The 23261-nt window shown below is 40.0% G+C and overlaps 1 pseudogene; it reads left to right on the top strand.

Moving 5' to 3' along the window:
* Nucleotides 1-21338, top strand: part of LOC121955843 — a 45812-nt pseudogene extending 24474 nt beyond the window's left edge.
* The last annotated feature ends 1923 nt before the right edge of the window (nt 21339-23261 follow it).

Genomic DNA, 23261 nt, shown 5'->3' on the forward strand with positions numbered 1-23261 from the left:
CATCATTGGTAGCGTTGCGTTAGCCACCAGCTAACACTAGGCTAACGACAACGTTACCTAGCATTCTCGCTCTTGCAAGCCATCAACATGCTTGTCAGTTAGCAGTTTTGTTCTTGCATTATCCAAACGTAAATAAATAGACCGCCATATTTATCTAGATTTCCTATTTGACGCTAATTCCATTTTTTTTGAACAAGACAATAAAATAAATACGGTTGTACAGGGCAACATTTGCTAACATTTCAGTCTTCAACCGTGGAACAGTAATGGAATGAAGCTAGCAACTCGGGAATTAGTCATATCCCGGCGAAGAAAATTCAAGTTGTACCTATTATATTTGTTACATTGTTGTCAGTGCATCATTTTGCCAACGTCTACTTGAAAAGTTCGTATATATCAAGCCTCACATAGAAGTTAGCAATAAAGACCACGAGTATATTACAGTTTTTATTACTTTAAAGGCTACCATAATACAGGAAACTAACTGTCACGTTAAAATGGGTGCTACATTGACTCAATAACGATGCAAAAAGTTAAAACTTGACCCATATATCGGACCAATATGTGTAAGGCAGCCTCTTTAGTAGATGAGAAGTCAATAATGTATTATTATACAGAACAGCGCAAAATGGTAATGAAACAAATCGGCATATCCAGTATGAGTGCAGCAATACATCAACCAGGATCAATATTTCACTGATAAATGATCCAACATCATTGATATAAGGTGAAAATAGGTTATGCTTCTATTCAGAAATTGCCATGGCACATTTGTAGCCCTTTTTATACAGAGATCATACTACAGGGTTGCTATGAAGTACCTTTTTATACCTCCTGTGGATTTTTAATCTGAACAAAACAATGGCAGCATTAATCCACTCCAGTATTTGATTTTAGGAAGCATGCCTGCACAGCAGAATCAGAAGAGGCATGATGGATGTGACACAACAGCGTTGGCCTTTAGTGTACCATATGTATCAGCAGTGATTTCTAAACTACAAAGACATAACATGGAAATAATGATCATATTCAGCCTCTGTTTAAAGGTGGCTGATTTCCTTCTCTGCTTGAAGGATATGGAGCTCCTGATTCTCATGTTTACCCAGTTGGCGGACATTTATGGTCACTGTTCTTCTTCTTTGAGTTAGCTGCTAACTGCTGCTAGTAACTTTTTAAATCACCTGCAGTCGGTCGCATGCATAACATGTCATTAAAGTAACACACCTGTGCTGCTAATGATTCTGTCTTGCAGGCTGTCCTGTTTATACAGACACCATTTAGGTGCTGTTACTATGTCCTGTGGTGGCTTAAAGGCGAGATCACTCTGTCCCCCATTCCATGATCGTACCTTATGGACAGTACAGTGAGGCAGCATAAGAGGGCTTTATTCCTGCCATGAACAGGCAGCATAGAAGGAGCTTGTGTGACCATTTCCATTTAAGCCTCCTGTAAAAACATTTAGACATTGCTCGTGGTGTAGCGCAAGGCAGACAATGGTAAGCAGCAAAGAAAAAGATGGAGGATAGTAACTGAGATCGTCTCGTATTGATTGCAGCCCCTTGAACTGTATCAAATCCAAATTGTATTGTCGCAGATTTTGTGATATCAGCAAATATTGTAATGCTGTCCAAAGAATCGATATATTGTATTGTGATGAAACTTGTGATTTAGACCCCTAATATTCATATTTTGTTTTGTTCAGGCTTTCCCGTGGAATGAGCGTTCCATGCAGCATCCTAGGTATGAATGACGTGGCCTGGCAGGAGACAAGAGGTGGGATGCTGCATGCAAATGGCGCTCCTGAGACTGGAGGTGTCAGAGTTCATGGCGGAGGGCCCCTAGCCACAGTTGGGGGAGCAGGACAGGCTCCTGGAGTCCCACATTTACAAGGCATGGACAGGGTTGTTAACCCCACCCCAGGTACCCCGCAGCCACCGCTGAGTGGACGGTCGCAGGATGACGCCACAGTTGGATACTTCTTCCAGAGGCAGCCTGGAGAGCAGCTTGGAGGTTGCACACCCAGTAAGCATCGCTGGCCAACTGGTGATGCCAATCATGTTGATCAGGTAAAGGGATTTGAAACACTGAACACTGTTTCAAAATAAAACAACATGTCGTTACCTATGGGTAATTCCAATTTTACCCTTTATCTGAGCACCTTTTTTCATGAAAAGTGCCCAGCATACATATGGTTTAGATGCGCCAACCACAGAAAGCAACACATGCAGAAAATGTGCATAAAGCTAAATACAAGAACTTGCATGTTAAACAAGTAAGTTCTATGCCAGTAAGCTGTATAGGATGCATAATAAGGATGCATCCAAACAACAAGACCATACTAGTCACACTGACACTTGGTCATGTATTTCACATTTTCAGTTAATCCATGATTATTTACACTAGATGCCAGCCATTCATCTATAAAAAGCCTTCTAGGCATGTCTTATTAAGTTTGATTAAATAGAAAATGTCAGTGGCTTTGGTTGGAGCTTAATGTTGTGAGTGGAAGCAGTAAAAGAATTTCACTGAAAATGTCTGTAAATACATTGATGACTTTATCTTCTAGAAAACAGTGTGTAAGATTTCTGGAGTAAAAACAAGTACTAATTTGATGTGAAAATGTAGGTTTGTGCACATTTCCATTTTTAAAAGCCAGTTTATGATGAGTGCAATGTATGAAAATAACTGAGGAAACAAGAAAAATAGCAGTCATTACAGCTTTATTTTTTTCTCCAAGTGTTTGTTTCTGGAAGAGCACATCCAAGAAAAAGTAGCATCTATAAAATGATAAAATTAATTCTTTTAATTCGTTTATCTAGATTAATTAGTATTAAGTGTTTCCCTAGTTGAATTTGAAAACAGATTCTAGACAAATGGAAATATTTGCTACAGCTGAGTTGAAGCTTTATTTGTGTACACCAAATATTTATTTCAACTTAATCAGCCTCCTCCTTCAAGGCAAAATTAGGATAATTGAGATATCTTCCATAAAAGCAAACCCATTCCAGTTCTGGGTCAGTCCACCCCCCATATTTGGTTATCCCAGCACACACTGGTTGAGAGTTGGGGTACACTCTGGACAGATCAACAGTCTGTCTCACACATGGGCCAGGTGTGCTGGGATGGCACAGAAGTGCTTTTTATAAAATGCAGCCTCCTCATTTGCAGCAGGCAAATTTTGTGAGACGAGTGCTTTGACACAGCAGGAGTCTGACTGTTGCTGTGATAACCAGCCAGACTTGTATTATCATGTCCTACAGTATTAAACTGTCATGCTGTGTTTTGGTATCAAAAAAGTCTTCGATTTCTGGATTTGTTACACAAACTGGACTTCCTGGTTTAGATTTGATCTTCTTTCTGGTGGTACCTACGTACTAGACCTGCAATGATGTTGGCAATGGTAAAGAAGGTAAAGAAACCAACATTGACATCAAAATGCTCTTTGATTTTTATGGTTTTAGGTATATTAACCTCCCACAAAACTGGACTGGTTCCAGTGGCCCTGTCCCACACACACACACACACACATATATGCTACCAGTCAAATGTTTTAACAAAAAAAAAATTGCCTTACCATACTTTATTCAAAATTTTTAACTCATCAAAGTCGCTTAAACGCCAGCCAAATTATATTGGTACTACTGAATACCGACGTTGACGTTTATTCCGTTGGTGCCTGATGTTGGCACCTAAGAGCACATTTCATTAACGCAGGGTTCAGACAAGAGATGAAAGTGCAGCAAACCACCCAAAGTAAACTTGAAGTCAACCACAGAGCCACTGTTTTCAACTAATGACAGACAGCAGAAGCACTAAGTTGCCAGCCATGAAACTCCATCGGCTGCTTCCAAGCGAGCCAAAAGTATCACTGCAGCGCTGATATGAAGCAATTGTTTTGGCCTCTGGTCTTTTTTCTTTACTTCATTTTTTTTAGTAATGGCCTATTATCACTGCTGAATGAGCAGACAAACGCACACGTACACTCATGCAAGCAGACAGAAGATTAGTGTTATGTGTGATTAGTAAAGACCATTAGTAAATTATCCAGACTTCTTATTTCGACCTCCGTGCTTAAAGCTGTTGTCCTGTGAGCTGTCTATCATGCAAGCTGTTAACTCTCAGAAACTGTTTCTCTGAATCTGTTGTGGCTTTGTGTCCTACAGACCTTTTCCTGTCAGTGTCCTCCAGTTTCTATTGTCCTTTTGACGTAAGACTGTACTAACACCTTGATTTTTGCTGCAATCTCAAAACGAACGATCAACACAATTTTTAGGGTCATTAGTTGCCTCTTTGTTACTATTATGAATGCAGTATACTACTTTTGGTAGTTCATTATTGTCCAAATAATGCTTCAATGGGTGTAGCAACACATTCTGTTCCAACACTATTTCCATACAGAGGGTTTGTAAGGAAGCAGTGAATGCTGGGACACATGTAGGAATTGTCTGCATCTATTTTGAGTGCTTAATTTGCCTCCATCTCTGCAGAACAAGTTGTGAATTGCTAACCCAGCATTTTTATAAAACAAAAATTTACACAATTTTTTAGTTTTTGGTCAGCTAAACTTTTGTTTTTAAAGCAAGATTATGCAGCTTTTAGTTGATAGTTGAGTCTCATTTCCTAGTCATCAAATTCTGATGCCTTTGGTTGATGGTCAGACCAAAGCACCAGCCCGAAACGTTGGTTTTTAACGACTTGGGAATGAGACTTAGTAATCAACTAAAAGTTGCATAATGTTTCCTTAACCTCTGGCAGTTTATTGCTTACCTTTTGTGCCATTTCAGGTTGCTTAGTGGACTTACACTTTTAAATTGAGCCTATTACTTGGATTCCCTAATGTATCACCTTATTGGTATACACTACTGGTCAAGTGTGTGCATTTGTGTATATTTGTCCTTTTACCAGTCCGCATTTAATTTATGCAAACTTACTCTAACTATTGAGACACGTGGCCTCTTAATCTCTGTCTCACTCTTTTGACTGTGCAGTGGTCCCTCTTCATTTTGTATATTGGGCCCACTTTTCCTATGCATGTCTGAGACCTTTGTTGAAAAGGCCCTCACGCATACTTACAGTGGGTGAGGCATGGGCTCTCACTCAGCCTAATGAAAAGGATGCTGTGACAGAGCCACCCTTCTTTAAAGTTTTTCTTTAAAAAATTTCGATGGTTTCACCTTTTTAGTGTTTTATGCGAAAGGTCTCCATTTGAGATGACAAAAAGCCCTCAAGCCAGAGTGACCTCTGGTATTTGACACCCATTCTTCTCACATGCACACAGGTCAGACTCAAGTTAAAGAAATTGGGTGCAGCACCACTGTTTTGTCTTGCTCTTTAGTGTAATGTTAAAATGATATGATTATAATCTTTAATGTGCTTGTAACTTAACATCAAAATTAGCTCGTCTTACTGCAGAAATAAATCATCCATTGTATGAAAATAATTGAAAACAGTTGTACTTTATTTATTAGCATAACTTATGAATAGCTTATTAGGCGTACACATTTCGAATTACACATTTGAGGCAAAAACTGTTTTCTTTCTTTTCATAGCAAAACAAAAGATGGTTGTATTGTGTTGATTATTGAGATACTCATGTTGATTGCCTCTGAGCTAAAGAGCTTTTTGCCTCCAGAGTGGCCCTTTAAAACGGTATCGAAAACCAGATTTTTTGTTGGTGTGTTTTTTTTTTTTTTGTTTTTTTTTTTTACATAATCAAATTGTTTTCAGAGTAACACCGAAAAAAAGGAAAACCCATGTTAGTTTATTCCACTCTACAGTGAGTGGAACAATTTCATATCTTTTTCAGTCTATTTTTGTGGCTTTCCATTTAGTGTCTTTAAATGTATGTTTACAGTCCTGTTTGTCTTTCTTTGTCTTAGGTCCGTGCTGTGGATGAAATGAACTATGACTTCCAAGCTCTTGCTTTGGAGTCAAGGGGCATGGGAGAGGTAAGGTCCTGACATTCATCTTTTTCTCCATTGTAGTAGAGCAATACATCAAAAATAAAAATCTGAATGAACAGTCACCCTGTCTTGGCTTCAACAACAGCATTAAGACATCTGTGATTAACTCTTTAACACCGATCAGATAGAGCCAAACCAACTTGCACTTGTGTGTGCAATCATGGCAGCGTTGTAGGCTTGTACTGAGACAAAAGTAGGACATGTATAGTCATAGTTTGTAGTTGAGCATACACATGGGCATCAGAAGAGTGAATTATAGAGCATGGGGAATTAATCTATGTGATTATTTTTTAAAAAGCACTGTAAATCAGCTCTGCAGTGGTTGCAATCATTAAAGGTATACTATGCAGGAATCATTAATTACAGTTTGTGAACACAACCTTCAGACTTTGCCCCTCCTTCGTACCGTGCTTGTAATGAACACTGCAAACTACTGTTACATTTGCTGCAATGGAAAGGCAGATACTCAAGCAAGTTAATGAAGTTAATCGTCAGCACCTACCTGTTCAAGGGAAAACAGGGAAACTCTATCGTTCTTCACCCCCATCCTGTCCTTAAGCGCTTGCCAGCAAAAATGAAAGTGAAAGTCAACCCCATGTACTCTTTGGTTTTACAACAACCTTGGTCAGCTTGGTATTCCATTAAGCTGCATTTTATGCTTTTATTTGACAAGGGGTCTGTGATTTATGTAGCTCCTTCTTGGTTGCATGCTACAATTACCTGGTAATTACCTTTTTACAAAATCCCAACCTCACTTGCATGCTGTTATTGGCTGAGGTCTGCACACCATTGTCTGATTGTTGCAGCCCAGAAATGTTCAAACCACTGCAAGAAATTATGAAAATACAGGTAGAGGGTGGAATCTCTGCAGGAAAATGCAATACGCCACCACAAAGTTTTAGTTTGTTTTAAAGGAAAATCCTGCATAGTATACATTTTTTTATGATTAAAAATGCAGTAAAGTGTTCTTTCTGAAAGAGCAAACTACCATCTCTACAGCCACCTCAAGTCTATAGCCATAAGGGTTCACTGTCTAAGGATTTTTTATGGAATATATAAGTGAGAAAGTGTTTGGCTGAGCAAGATTACAGTAAACACTTTGAAGTTCAAAATTGTAAACTAAACACTGTACAAGTTTTCAAAAATGCAATGGTTGTTGAAAGTGGTGTATTTTAAGTGTTACGTTGCAGTAGCAATAATCCTACAGATGCTTAGAAAATATGTACAATTTATTTGTAGCTTCTGCCAGCAAAAAAGCTCTGGGATTCTGACGAGTTGGCGAAGGATGGAAGGAAAGGGATGCTTCTTGGAGAGGAGTGGAGGGACAATGCATGGGGATCGTCTCGTGAGTGCCTCCATATCTTTGTGTATTGTATTTTATTCACACTTGGCTTTTCTTTCTTTAAGTTAAAGAATCAGTTAGAAGATTTGAGTGTGCAGAATTTATTCCAAGTCAAACAACATGATTGGATATGGCACATGCCCCACCGTGTGCCTTTGATTTTCAGTGTTGGCTAAATCTGAGTGGGTGTTTACCCAGCTATAGCTTATGTACACAACTATTTAGATATTTGATCACGGCTTTCCATTCAGATCATTCAGTGTCTCAGCCAATCATGGTGCAGCGGCGACCTGGCCAGAGTTTCCATGGGAATGGTGATGCCAATTCTGTGCTTTCACCTCGCTCAGAAGGTGGAGGCCTGGGGGTGAGCATGGTGGAGTACGTCCTGAGCTCTTCTCCCGGTGACAAGATGGATGGTCGCTACAGGAATGGAGGCTATGTAAGTTGAGCTTCTGTCGTTGTCTTTCTTAATGAACACTTATTGACTTGGCAGGCACATAGTTTTACCTATTATTTTTTATGAATACAGGGTGGAGGAGATGTTGACCAAGATGGGAGAGAGAAGAGTGATGTCCAAGAGAAAGTGTCCCCCTTTGAAGAGGACAAGAGCCCAGACTTGAAGGTGGGAGATGAAAATGATCCTGCTAAAGCCAACGGAAGAGGTCTACTAAACGGCATGGACAGAGACTGCAAAGATTTCAAGTATGTTTACTTTTTACATTACATTACAATACAAGGTAAAATGCTGCAAGTGTTGGGTGGTATGAACAAAAATGTATATCATGATATTTATTTTTTTATATGATTCTTGCAGTTTCACAGTATATCACAATATTTTACTTTAATTATTTTGCATGACCTGGCCTTTTATACGGTGGCTTAATCTGCTGTCAGGAGCACGTGGAATATAAAAACATACGAGTGTCATCATGTACAGCATTGAACACAGAAATTGTCCTTCACATGAAAATGCTTTTTAAAAAAAAAAAAAAAAAGTTAAGTAACTGCTTCAAAAGCACTTTTACTATGTATATCCAGTAAATCTGTGCATCCCTACTTATAGGTGTTTGTAACAGGGTACACAGTAAGCACTTGACACAGCGTGTGCATACCGTGGTGAAGCCTTTTGAAGAGTTACAGAAATTTCAGCTATGCATCGGTTTAGCAGTTTATGAGTAATTTATATCACACGGAAAAGTAAAAAAAGGTACACAACCCAGCACTAATGGCTACCTATTGTTTAATGCTTTAACTAAGGTGTTTAAAATTGAGCTCTTGTTGTAGATAATCCTCCCATTTCAGAACACCAAAAGCTATTTTAACAGGTGATACTGAAGTTCTTCTAATGTTGAGCATTATAGTGAAGTGTACGCATAATTGAAATGTCCAAATATGTGACTGAACATACATGTACAGGCGTACAGTCTCATTAATGTTGCTAGGCTTCTTGTCTGAGGCAAAGTTTTGTATTAATATGCCATTATGCGCTTCTTTACATTACCAGTCCAACCCCAGGAAGCCGCCAAGCTTCCCCCACTGAGGCTGTGGAGAGAATGGGTCCCAGTCAGACAGGTTTGGAGATGATGGGACAGCACCACCAGCATGTTCTTCAACAGCACAACCCTGCCCAAAACAAGGCACCCGAGGACTTCCAGAACCAGGAGGCCCAGAATATGGGAGGCATGGAGCAGCAAGCCGGTGTAGAGTCCCTCCAGTTTGACTATGCTGGGAACCAGATTCAGGTGGACTCGTCAGGGACTCCAGTAGGATTGTTTGACTACAACTCACAGCAGCAGGTTTGTTTTAAAACAAAACGCAGATTTCAAGATCTAACTGTAAGTTTGCTCAACAGATTGTGATCCTTGTTATTTGTTTTTGTTTTTTTTCCCCAGTTGTTCCAGAGATCTAATCCCCTGACCGTTCAACAGCTCACTGCAGCTCAGCAACAACAATACGCCCTGGCTGCAGCCCAGCAGCAACATCTCGGTAAGTGGGGCTGTTTGTCTTACTCAGTGTGTAGTAGTGTGTTGTGTAATATAGTTAACTGCTTTTTGTCTCTAGAGATCTGTTCCTTACAGTTGCATACTCATTTGGATGAGATTTGATATGGAAATATGATTAACATGACTACTCCTCTTATTACCCAGCTGGCCTTGCTCCTGCATTTGTGCCAAACCCTTACATCATTAATGCTGGCCCCCCTGGAGCCGACCCGTACACTGCCGCTGGACTGGCAGCAGCAGCCACACTTGCAGGTGATCATGCAGCACAGTTTCACCCTCCAGCTCAAGCCTTCATTTAGAATAAAAAAGTACTTTTTTGATCAGTGGTGCAAGATGTATCTGCAACATAAAAATGTCTTTCTCAGGCCCCACAGTGGTTCCACCGCAGTACTATGGTGTTCCTTGGGGTGTTTACCCGGCCAACCTTTTCCAGCAACAGGCTGCATCAACTGCCAATCACTCAGCTAATCAGCAAGCATCCAATCAGGGACCAGGGCCAGGCCAGCCACAGGTAGGAAGTGACTTGCTCTTTTCATCTAAGAGGTGTTTCATAAAGATGGCTCTGAGAAGCAGGGGTCATCGTGAAAAGCCTGTCTCGACCGACCAATTCCACCAGGATTAAACTGGTTCATAAGCACATCCCAAAGTTAATGTGGGCCGACTTACGCAAGTCTGGTTTATTTCTTGACTTAACACTCATTGCATCATTTCACAGTGAAGAAAATGCCCATGTAAAGGCAAAACTATGATGTTCAGAGCCACAAAGCTGTGCATTTTAAAATGCGTAATATGGATAGTAGAATATTACAGTAAAACAAAAAAACCCTGCCACCATTTGAATGCATTCAGACTGACTGGCTCTCCCTCTTATGTAATTTGACAGATTTCTGGGTGTCTGTTTTTGTGACATTTAAACCCTGGTTAAATCAAATCAAACTTTTACTTATTTAGTGTTAAATATTTAATGTAATAAAAAAAGGACTTGAAACTTGAAATCAAGTTTTCAGGTGCTTTAAATGCAGAATATGTTTGAAAGCTTTGAATGCAGTATTATTTCTGCAGCCTGTGGGTGTGACAGTATCCTCCTTATCTTCTTCAGGTGATGCGCACAGGAACCAACCAGCGACCTCTCACACCTGGTCAAGGCCAACAGAGTCAGCAGGAATCTCTAGCTGCAGCAGCTGCTGCAAACCCTGCATTGGCTTATGCAGGAATGTCTGGTTGGTAGACCACTTTATACAACTAATTTATTGCCAAAAACAGCCAAGCACATTTATCTTTACTGCTTGTTATCATTTGAACTGCTGTTTTAAGTATGATTTTGTAATATTAGATTAGATTTAGTCATTTTTAAAGTCTTTCATATGTCATAATGTATATTGCTGACTCCGTTTTGGGCTCTTCGTCTTTTCAGGTTATCAGGTGTTGGCACCTGCAGCCTATTATGACCAGACTGGGGCCCTGGTGATGGGCCCTGGTGCCCGAACTGGTCTAGGTGGGCCAGTTCGTCTAGTTCAGACCCCTCTCCTCATCAACCCAGCAGCAGCACAAGCTGGTAAGTACTAGTCCACCTCTTATTATAATGTTCGATATGTGGATCCACTCCTCTTTGTTACTTAATTGATACCACTAGTTCAGTGTATCACAAAAAAACATACAAATACAGGTACAGTTCATTAGACATCATGGAGACGTGATATAGGACACCATGATCAGAGTTCTGAAGATTGCAAATAGGGGCCCACACATTAAGCAGACAGTATGTTTACTACCACGTTGTCTAATTTTTAAAACACTGACCTCAGCTCTCCTTTCACCCCTCACACTCTCCTCTCTCCCCCTACCAGCAGCTGCGGTGTCAGCATCTGGCTCCGGTAACAACATGTCTGGTCCTCCAGCCAACGGGCTGTACCGCTCCATGCCTCAGCCTCAGCCCCAGCCGCAGCAGCAGCAGGCCCCCCCACCCAGCAGTGGCCTGCCCTCTAGCTCATTTTACGGCTCTGGATCAGTCCCCAACACTTCTCAGAGCAGCTCCCTTTTCTCACACACCTCTGCGGCGCCACCACAAAGCTCCTCCCTGGGCTTCAGCAGTACCGGTGGTTCCCTTGGCGTAGGCCTGGGCTCTGCTCTTGGAGGCTTCGGCTCTTCTGGTCAGTGACTTAGCCAAAACCACTTGACGATTAAATAAATGTATTTGTCCTTTTTTCTCACACTGGTTTTCCATTGTTTGTTTGTTTTTTGCAGTATCCAGCTCTACCAGTAGCAGCGTGTCTCGCAGGGACTCCCTGCTCGCAAGTTCTGATCTGTACAAACGCGGCGGCAGCAGTTTAACCCCCATCGGCCAGCCTTTTTACAACAGTCTGGGTTACTCCTCTTCACCCAGCCCCATCGGCCTCACACCAGGTCACTCCCCGCTCACTCCTCCACCTTCTCTGCCCTCCTCCCATGGATCCTCTTCCAGCCTTCACTTAGGTAAACCATATATTTATGGGAATAATGAATGATCTGTTCTGACATATTTGATCAAAGAGAACATTTAACACTCAGTAATGTTTTTTTTTTAAAACCTATTCAGTGTTAAATTACTTTCTAAGGTCAGTCACTGTCCAGCCCCTGAGACAAATAACTATTTTTTGTGTTTAACATCAGTGTTTCCCACTGGTTCAGTCATGGGGTCCAGATTGCTCCTTAGTCAATAGTTCTACATCCACACGCAAGATATATGACCAAATATTCAATTATAGTTCACAAAATCTAAACACATCAGCCTACAACACAGTGAAATAAAACATATAGCGTAAGAATAAAGTGAAATTACTTAGAATTAAATAAATATATAGCACCGCAACCAAAAAAGTGGATATTATTGCTTCAAGACTGGTTATATAAAAACACTGCAAAGGCAAATCATGTGAATAGGCCAAGTAATACCAAGAACAGGGCAATAAATAGTTGCTGTACTTGGAAAAAAACAGGTTGACGTGATAATTGAGGCCCTCAACAAAGTCAGTAGATCTGTACTCTAATTAAGTGTTTTTACAAACTTGACTCATTCATGAGTAACTTGCGGGCACTGCGGGACCACGAACCACCAGTAGGGCACCACTGTTGTAAATGATCTGATTTGACTTCATTAACAGAATATTTTTCTGAAATGTGTCTTGTATCATAAGGTGCACAGTGTTATACGTACATAACAATTATGGTCAACTTTTGCCATCAATAGAGCTGTATCTTGTCACTCTGTAATCTTAGGTGGCCTGACAAATGGCAGCGGGCGTTACATTTCTGCAGCGCCTGGAGCTGAGGCCAAGTACCGGAGCACCGGAGGGACGTCCAGTCTCTTCAACTCCAGCAGCCAGCTGTTCCCTCCGTCTCGGCCCCGCTACAGTCGCTCTGATGTCATGCCGTCCGGACGCAGCCGCCTACTGGAAGACTTCAGGAACAACCGCTTCCCAAACCTCCAACTCCGTGACCTGCCAGGCCACATGGTGGAGTTCTCTCAAGACCAGCATGGATCCAGGTGGCTAAGATATACTGTCTAGCTTAAAAATACTGCTTTGTGTTGTTTTACTTTAAAACTTAACACGGATGCATTTCTCTTATGAACCAAGAGATTTTTTTTATCTTACATCTGTCCAGATTTATCCAGCAGAAGCTAGAGAGGGCCACCCCAGCTGAGAGGCAGATGGTGTTTGGAGAGATTTTGCAAGCAGCATACCAGCTGATGACTGATGTTTTTGGAAACTATGTCATCCAAAAGTTCTTTGAGGTTTGGATTGTTAAAAGTTGATCTTGGTGTCATTTCACTCACAGTAACAAGAACAAAGACGTTTTTTCTGTAGCATTTATGCAATGGAGTTTGTGTTTTGTGTGTTACAGTTTGGAAGTGCAGACCAGAAGCTGGCTTTGGCAACACGTATCCGTGGTCACGTCCTTCCCCTGGCCTTGCAGATGTACGGGTGCAGGGTCATTCAGAAAGCCCTGGAGTCCATTTCCTCAGACCAGCAGGTAATTGTAAGTGAGATTATATTTCTTTTTTAACAATGCATTATTGAGTTTTTTATTTTTTTAAATTAAGCCAACATATTGCAATCCTCATTTTCAACACAGTGACATCTGTTACAATTATCAACCGTCCTGTAATTTCTTCACTTTAGAGCGACATTGTCCGTGAGCTGGATGGCCATGTGTTGAAGTGCGTTAAGGACCAGAATGGCAACCATGTGGTGCAGAAGTGTATCGAGTGTGTCCAGCCTCAGGCCCTACAGTTCATCATTGATGCCTTCCAAGGACAGGTAAGTTTATTATCGTAAGCAGTGACTCAGCTGTTAGTCATTCCCCTTTTGTAATCCACATTCTGAGTTTGTGGAGATGGGAATATGAAATGTTTGAGAGCCCTGTACATGAATCCAGATGTTCCCTATTTGCTTTGACAAGTTATTTTTTTCATATATAAATGCAAGAATGTATTGTGAAGAAACAAACAGATTGCTGCAACATTATGCGACAGATCAGAGAATCATAAGAAACATTTATGCATCCATGTGGTGGACAGGCAGGAGACACAGTGTGGCTGCTCTGGCTTGTTAACATGAGTGCTGAAGAGAAAAAACGGGTTAAGCAACGCTCATGTACTGCTCAGGCAGGGAGTGTGTTCCTGGTGTCAAATGATTAAATGCCAAGTAAGTGTGCTGACAGGAATATTCTTACACTCAGGTAAAACATTGAGATGTAAAGTAATTGTAAGACAAAAGAAACCATGGTTTGTTGGATTAATCTATATATTTTTTGGAAACTGAGTTATTATATTACATTTTTTTGTACTTCCATTTGATAGCCATCATATGAATGGATTGATTTACAGTTTAGTCGTTCTTCCAAATGTTTTGGTTGCATTTCAGCATGCTGAGCTGCCAACTCAATAAAAACACCACATCCCAGACTGTATGGATTTTAGCTGATGTGGCAGTGGGCCAGTCACGCATTGAAATTGAAAAATTGCATTGAAGATTGCTTGCTGTGAATGGCTGCAAGCAAAATCACAGAAAGTCTTTTTTTGTCTTGATCTGTATACAAAAAGTCTAGTCTGTTTTATTTATAAAGCCTGTTTTCTTGAAGTACAATTTGCCTTAGAGGGCTTTACAGCATACGACATCCCTCTGTCCTTGGACCCTCACAGTGACTAAGGGAAAAAAAACGAGTTGAATGCAGGTATTGTTTTACTGGAGAAGTTTCAGTATGACTCGGTTCTGGGTGATAAGGAGTCAGGTAATGATACCCAGCCCAAATAGCAGTCATGCCATGTGTATACTTTGTGTATTTTGGTTTATTGATCAGTTCTTATTTTACTTCTTTCTGCAGGTGTTTGTTCTCTCCACACATCCCTACGGATGCAGAGTTATCCAAAGGATTTTGGAGCACTGCACTCAGGAGCAGACTCTGCCCATCCTGGAAGAGCTGCATCAGCACTCTGAACAGCTGGGCCAGGTGAGCACATCTGTCTCCAATCTGTCCCATTTCTAAGCTCACATTGTTTGCAGATGTTTGTTAGATGTGACGGACCTTTAATGTTGAGACGTGTGCTTGTGTTGTGTATTTGCATGTCTCCTTCATGTTTGAGCATTTCATATTTTCAGCTTGTCATTGTTCCTGTGTAGCTGTGGTCTGCTAAGTGTAAAGTGTAAGGATGAATGTATTTTCACTGTTAGCTGTCATTACATCTGACCTATGTGATTATTAAAACATCCACCCTGCCCCCTCACTTATTCCATCTAGAAATATCAAGGCGTATCATTGGAGATGACACCCAAAACATATTATACAGTGTCCCGCGATGCACTGTTCAAGGTCAGAGCAATTTGCCTCTCTCTCGCGGATGTCCCCGTGCTCCCTTCCTCTATCCCTTTTTTTTTTTTTTTTATCTTTTCTTGTGTAAAGAATCTAATTTAACATTTAGATAGTTCTCAAACTCCCAGTTTCCAACTACAGGCCTTCTCCTAACCCACTGAGCCGCCTCTTTCTCGCCTTTTCCCCTTTTCTTGCTTTATGCCACAGAGGATTCACATGGCACATGCTTCCCTGCTGTCTGATGATTCCTCTCTTTTGCCTACAGCATCTCCTGATCAATCTGTTTTTCTGTTTTCATTTTCTTGATGTCACTGTCAGGATTTGATCGAAGCTCCCCGAGACGAGAGTTTGGACATCTAAAGTGTTCACAAGTAGTGCTTAAATCACTTCACCTCGAGTACTTGACTCAAAGTCAAGTCCAGGAGCAAAATAATGCAGTTTTTTGTTAAAACAGATTGACAGGAAATGAATTTGATGGCAAATACTACCAAATTAAAGGTGGAGGTCATGCTACCGACCCAACAAGTTACTACTTTAACAATATCAAGTCAGAGTGGTGTTAATTTGTTGCTTGGTCAGGTGAGTTCCTGTCTCCATCTTGTCACACTAAAATTACGCCCATAACTGTCTATCACCCATTTCTGAAGGGGCAAAGATGCTATTGGTTGTGTTGTCTGGTCGTCAACACTCCAAACCAGCAGCATCTGTTTTGTCTGACCTTCCGCAGTGATGACGTAAGGGTATTTGTAAGACTACAAATGGGGGTGTCACTCATTCGTCTACCTATCATTGTAGAAATGCATGATTTTCTCACACCAATTAAGACCCATGGTGAAAAGTAGTGCATGAGTATCAATCAAAGTAAAGGGTGTCGCACGGATCCTTTTGTGATTGATCAGCATTGAAATGACTTTTTACCCCGAGCTCACACTTCCACACCCTCCTGCAGGATCAGTATGGAAACTACGTCATTCAGCATGTTTTGGAGCATGGAAGACCAGAAGATAAGAGCAAGATCGTCGCAGAGGTCCGTGGAAAGGTTCTCGTCCTCAGCCAGCATAAATTTGCAAGGTAAGCTATGTATTAATGTAGTGACGGGGATATAAAGACTTTGCTTTTGTCACCATAAGGCAGATCTCAGTAGTGTTTCCACCAGAAATTCTTGGACCTTTAATTGCCAGGAATTACTTTTCAAGGAAATGAAAAGTTTCCTTCAGCCCAGATTTCTAAAAAATGGTCACTGATGAGTCTTTGCTGGGTGTACTTGATCAGTCACTCAAAGCTGAAAACCCCACTCCTAATGACCTGTACTTTAAGAAAGTAGTACCCCTCAATCAGGGATTTTCAGGTGTTAAAATAATGTCCTGAGAACTTAATTTAGATCGTGGTCCCTGTGGTCGAAACACAGTTAGTTCCTCAGAGGGCTTCTGGTTCCTGAGAAAAGTTCCTACAATCAAAAAGGTCCTAGAATGTTCAAGTTTTCACCATCAGACCTCAAATATCTCATAAAGCAGTCGACAGTTTAATTTATCTGAGCACAGTGCAGTGATCGAATCAAAATACATATCAGTACTTTTTTTTACCATTAATGGAAAAAAATGATTTAATTTGAACTGTTTTATAATTCAATCATAGCTACTTGACCACTAAAAGACTGAAAATATGATCCACTAAATTATTATGTTCCATAACTGCTAAAAAATCTTATTTTAACAGTGCTTCATGAAACTCCCACATTTAGTGACCATAGATCTTTTGGCCTGGTTCGATATGTCTGGTTTGGAGTCTGAGGTGCTTCCCTAATGGTCAGTCAGGGTGTCTGCACTGATGCTTATGTTGATCCAAAGCACCACCTGCAAGGGCACACTTAAAAAAATAAGAGAGCCTCTTCGCATCATGGAAAAGATTGCCAACCATAAAGCTTTATTCCAACCACATAGATATCAGAAAAGTTTGTTAGTGAGTGACAGGCTTTTAACGTTGACAATCGCAAATGTCAGTACACCACCCACTGTTTGAATTTCAAAACATTTATCCAACTGGTCTTTCATTATAAAATGTCACAAAGAAAATATAGTCCTAAAAAAAGAAACTGATTCAAACATTCAGCCTTCCAAATGTGGGCATAAAAAGCACCCACCACGACCGGCCAGTGCTGTAACTCTTCCAGCTCAGTTATAAATTTGTTAATTTTCTCTCTGTGTTTTTCCATCAGTAATGTCGTGGAGAAGTGTGTGATCCACTCTTCGCGTGCCGAGAGAGCTCTGCTGATTGATGAAGTGTGCTGCCAGAAGGACGGGCCCCACAGCGCCCTGTACACCATGATGAAGGACCAGTACGCCAACTATGTTGTCCAAAGAATGATTGACATGGCAGAACCTGCTCAGCGCAAAATCATCATGCACAAGGTTGGTAAACTAAGATTGTGTCATCATGGAGATATGGAGAGAGGGAGCTTATATGCCCAACTAGTAAGATAGTTCATATTATTTGGACAAAGTGCAAAAAGTCTGAACAAATTTTCCCGTCTTAATCCATAAGTGTAGCAATACTAATGATTAAGTACAATGTCTTTGGTGACTTGGACTCTTAACATTAAAACGATTTGAACGTCTAAGCCAGTTGTGACAACAATATTCGCCATTCTTGTGTAACTTTTCTGCAAAAATTGACTATATATCATGATTATTTCCTCCCATGTTTGTTTGTGTTCTGACTAGATGAAATTATTTGTTTTTTGTTGATGGACCATTTTGTTAAAGAGAGAGATTATAATAAACCAGAAACTGCTTCAAAATAACCATTGCTAAAGCCACCAGCCTCTGTTTAAATAAACATAAATGTATCATCATAAAACACGCATCAACTCACAAAAAATGTCTTGGTTTGTCTTTCCACTGTTCCAACAATCAGCAACTCTAGTTTGGTTAAAATAAACCCTTAATTGACCCAGTTAGATGTGAAAATACGCCGGCTCTTTTCACACTAAAATGACTATTTAAATGTAGTCAGTCAGGTTTGGCGATAGCAATTTTGGGGCTATTTCTGGTTAAACAAAAAGGATCTTACTCATCAACTTAAAGATTTATTTCTGTCAGGTCCTTTTCACAATGTTGTCAGACACTTAGAATAATAATCTGAACCTGTTAATGGCAAAAAAAAACACCTTTGTTGGGCGTAAATTGACGGTGCATAATCACCCTGAGTGGTGACACTGCAGCCTGTTTTGCGGCTGCCAGCTGCAGTACTCTCGCTCAATACTGGACCACTTTTAAAAATCATTGTTCCCCTTTGTCACTTAAACACAACAGCATGGGAAAAAAGGGTCTAGGTTGAAAATACAGAAGTTGCTCTTTATCGACGATAAGTCTGCCCATCGTTTTCTTAAATTGGTCAATTGATTGTTCATTTAGTGAAATGCAAGAAAACTGAGAAATGCCTTTCATTTAAGAGTCCAAGTTGTTCAAATGTCTTGTTTTCATCTAACCAACAAAATATTTAATGTCTAAGAAGACTAAGAAAACCAGTAAGTCACATTTTAGTATCTGGAGCCAGTGAGTCTTTGGGATTTTTGCGTGAAACTTTTTAGAAACGATTAGATTTGCTGACCTGTGCTGTCTCTCCCTCCTCAGATCCGGCCTCACATTGCAACTTTACGTAAGTACACCTACGGCAAGCACATTCTGGCCAAGCTGGAAAAGTACTACATGAAGAGCGGATCTGAACTGGGTCCAATTGGTGGCCCCACGAACGGCCTCATGTAGTCACATCGACACCATGAGTCCCCTGAAGAAGTGGAGGAGTAGGAGCCCCCCCCCCTTGTCCTGTGAGAGATGCTCCTTAGCCATAGGGGTTAGCCTTTGACACCCTCTGATATCCCATTTTTGGGGGAATTACCAAAAAAAAGAAAAAGAAATAGACAACTTCACCTAAGAACGCTGTGACAACTGAACCCTGCCACTCTGCCACCCCTGGTGCAGGTTCCCAGCGTGGCCCCCAGGGGACGCACAGTCAGCAGGCCGATAATTTTTTTTTTTTTTTTCTGGGTAAAGCACAAACCCATTGTTAATGATGTAATTGATGTATTTGACTGGTTTTCATATTATCTTGTACATTTAGTTTTTTACCTTGTAAATTCTCTGTAGAAAGAAAAACTTATACACATTTGCTGAAATTTACAATTCCTACAATTAACACCAGCAAGTGATTTTATAAGGCTAAACTGAGTGATCCTTTTAAAAAAAAAAAAAACAATTCCATTTGTTTTTGTAACCAGACTTAATATGTCAGCTGTTCAGATCAAGTCTAGGCAATTGAATATTATATTTGTATATTATTATCCCATGCACAGTTAAAGTGTTTTCCCATGCCAAAGCAGCTGATGGATTAGTTTTCAAATAGCACTGCATAGTACGGATGGATATTAACCCCTCCGTCCACAGGTGAGTACTATGTGTCCTGTGCCACAGTCACCCTGAGGTCTTCACGACCAGATTTGTGAGCTTGGCTTTGGGGATTGGTGCTTTAGGGTGGTGTGTTTCCAGCGGTGGCTTATTCTCGCCTCCTGTTTTTCCAGGCTAATAGGGGGTAATGTGTGTTTACCCCAGCAGCTTGTAGTCTGCCGGATGTAATTATCTGAACAGTTTTCGGTACTTAATATTACAGACTGACCAACCTGAGCTGCTGCATCCACTGAGCCCCATTTGAGCCGTCTGTCCCTCATCCAGGTGATCACTCGGGGTTTATGCAAAATATTAAAAAAAAAAAAGCTACCATTAACTTATAGAAGCAGAGCATGAGGTTTGGTTGTACAGTGGGTGTGTAACCTGGTATAATCTTAACATGAAATGACCGTAGTAGGGGCTTTTTTTGTGGGGATAGTGGGGTGGGAGCGGGGTATGTGTTGGCATGCTGTGACAGATTTTAATCCTTGGAATGATTTTTTTCTTTATCATGTTTTGTGTAACATCTTATCTGTCTTGTACTTTGAGATGAACACTGCCCTAGAGACGGTATCTTTATGTACTGAATAATCATCTCTTGCGTAGAAGTAGTTTAGCGATGTATAGCATCTTTATGTATGAGTAAATTGTTGCTTTTGGGTTTCGGGGGCTTGCAGCGATGATGGGACCCCCACCGCCTGAAGGTCAGAGTAGTCCAAAAAAAATTGTGAAGTGGAGCTTATCCCAGTTTTGTATATCTGAGGTGAAATGAACTAGAAGTAGCGGGGATAAGAAAGGGATGTTGAGAGAACCTTTTTTTAATGGTTCTGTTTTTGTTTTTTAATTTTTTTTTTTTTTTTTCCATTTGGTTGGGTATGCAAGTGCATTGGTGGAGGCTGGTGGGGCCATCAAAAGCTATACAATTCACCTGTAATGCTCGTAGTGATGGCTTCTTTGCTTCATATGAATAATTGTAGAATACATGTAGTATATGTGCAGTTAATAAGTGTAAGATTATTAGTTTAATTGAAAAAAAAAATGTCTAGTCGTGGTGTTTGACAGGCCTTGCTCTAAATTTGTAGTGATGCTTTTATTTCGTCTGTACAGTTGTACATTTGTAAACGTTTATGCTGTAAATGGGATGTCTTTTACACTTTTTTGGGGAGAAAAAGGCAAAAATGTGCATTTTGATGTGTGTATATTCATCACTCCTTTCCCCTTGAATATAATGTATACAGTTTTATTTGATCAAGTGTTATTTTAAAGGAAAAAAAAAACTTTATGGCTTCACAATCTGGCATGGTTTTTGTTTTTAATCTGTTGTGGGAAAGGCCAGCCTCTATTTGTACTGGAGCTGTAACATCAACTGTTGATAGTCTTTCTGAAGTGACAGTTTAAAAAGAAGAAGAAAAAAGAAAAAACACTCTGTACTAAAAACTGAGGCTGCATTTAGTCCTCTCTGCTACCATGGAAACTTCACAGGATATGACAAGAATTATTTTTGTACAGAAGAGTGCTGTATTTTGGAACAGCTTCTACCTTGTAAGCAAAAGCAATGTAAAATATTGTCAATTATATAAATATGAACATATGAGTTTTGTCACACTGTCAAAGTCATGTACATTTTCAGGTGGCCTTATGTACATTTCCAGATGTTAGATGAAGAAAACAAACTCATTTTTGGAAGCAGAATTGTGACTATGTATGATTAAACTGTTCTTCTAACATTTGACCAACATTGTGGTGGTTTTTCATGTTTGTTATTTTTAAAGCAGTATCAGCTCCTTTTTAATTTTCAGAAGCCTGAGATACTTAAAGTAATCTGTGTCCAAGATAATCTTCATCAGAGGTGTCCAAACCTTTTTGAATGCAGAGCCAGATGTGTGATGATACCTGAGGGCCAGCTGCTTCTCACAACAAAAATCCTGTAACAAATGAGACAAACTCAACTGCGTCATAATCAAAAAAGTCCATTTTTTTGCCCTTGCTGAATCCATTACACGTCTGTGACACAGGACTGTGTATTAGCAATAATCTAGGGATACAAAATGTGTCATAATACAAGGCACAATGTAGATTTATAAGTCATTTTTTAAAAGTTTTAAAAAATGAACTTAAATTTTTTCCTAAAAAAAAAACTAGGATAGGGTAGGGCTAGGATAAAATATATATTTTGATAGATTGCAATACTGTAAGTGAGGCTATAAATTCTATTATATTCATGTTGTTACGCTGGAATGGGAGGGGTCAGTTTGCATGAATACCAGTAATTAAAAATCAAAACTGTCTTTGAGAATAAAATTGCAGTATTGAAGTATCAACATTTTCATACACCCCTACTCTGCTGTGTGTATGGCTGCTACCTAACAGGAAACGTCTGTGGTGAGGTAACTGTTTGTTTTTTCACCCTCTGTTTAAAACACATTAGTTCTACCTGCGTAGTTCCAGCTCAGTGCATGTCTACAAACTGTGATCGTCCTTCCATCATGACGTAAATGGAAAAAATGCAAAGTGATCTTGTTTGATTTAAAAATATTGTTTGATGGGCCACATAAAGTGTATTTTTAACTACAAGCCGATGGCTGTTTAAAATTGGTCTGCGGTCCACGATTGGCCCCGAGGCCAGACTTTAGACATACCTGATCTACATCTTTGAACTTCTACTCACCTAAATTGTACTTCTACTCACCTAAATCAGGGGTGTCAGACTCATTTTACTTCATGGGCCACATAGAGCCCAATTTAATCTCCATTTTTAATATTTTATTGTGATGTGTACTGTAGTATGTAGAGTGCATATCATGGCTCTTCAGATGTTAACACACAAGCACATTATACAAGGGAGTAAAAAGTGTCAAACTAAAAAACACTCAACACAAATCATTTTAATACTGATGTTTTGGCACTCTGAATTTTGGAATGCCTTAATTTTAAAAGTAGAGGTGTGGACTCTCATGACTTGGACATGAGACTGATTTGAGTCACAAAATGACTTTTTATACTCAACAAAATAAAAGAAGACTTGGAAATAGACTTGGACTATACCACAAGTGACTCGTGACTCCACCCTGGACTTGAACCTTTTGACTAGAAAGCCTTGATACCTTCACACAAACACAAAGATTAAAAAGCGTTTGTTTTGTGTGCCACAAATCAGTTCATTTCCCTTCATTCCCTGAATCGGCTAAAGTTAACACGTCATCCCCAGCAAGCAGACACTTAATTCCTCAGATGGTTCACTTTGTTTGAACTGATCTGATCAAGATGCAGGTGAGAACCATGAACAGCTGACATAATGTTACTGAAACCCTTTTCCATCAAATTATCTCTGGTTCTTGAACCAGTTCTGTTCAGTATTCTCTGAACTTTGGTGTTATCTGGTGAACAAATCTACATTTCCAAATTTTTTGTACAGAACCATTGTAATCAAGTATGTATCATCAACTCAGGGCGTAGCACAGTGCACAATAGAAAGTGACTGATTGCATTGATAACCTCACATTTTTGTATTGTTATTAGATATTTGTTTTTTCAAAAAAAAAAACACGTACTAGATCACTGAGTGCTCTTTTTTTCTGATGATTTCTTACTTAATGTCTCTATTGTTGCCTACTCCATCACCAACTGACATCTTCATTGTTCACTCTTCTGGTCGCACTAT

The sequence above is a fragment of the Plectropomus leopardus genome, chromosome 16 (genome assembly GCF_008729295.1).
Source record: "Plectropomus leopardus isolate mb chromosome 16, YSFRI_Pleo_2.0, whole genome shotgun sequence".
Taxonomy (NCBI): Eukaryota; Metazoa; Chordata; class Actinopteri; order Perciformes; family Serranidae; genus Plectropomus; species Plectropomus leopardus.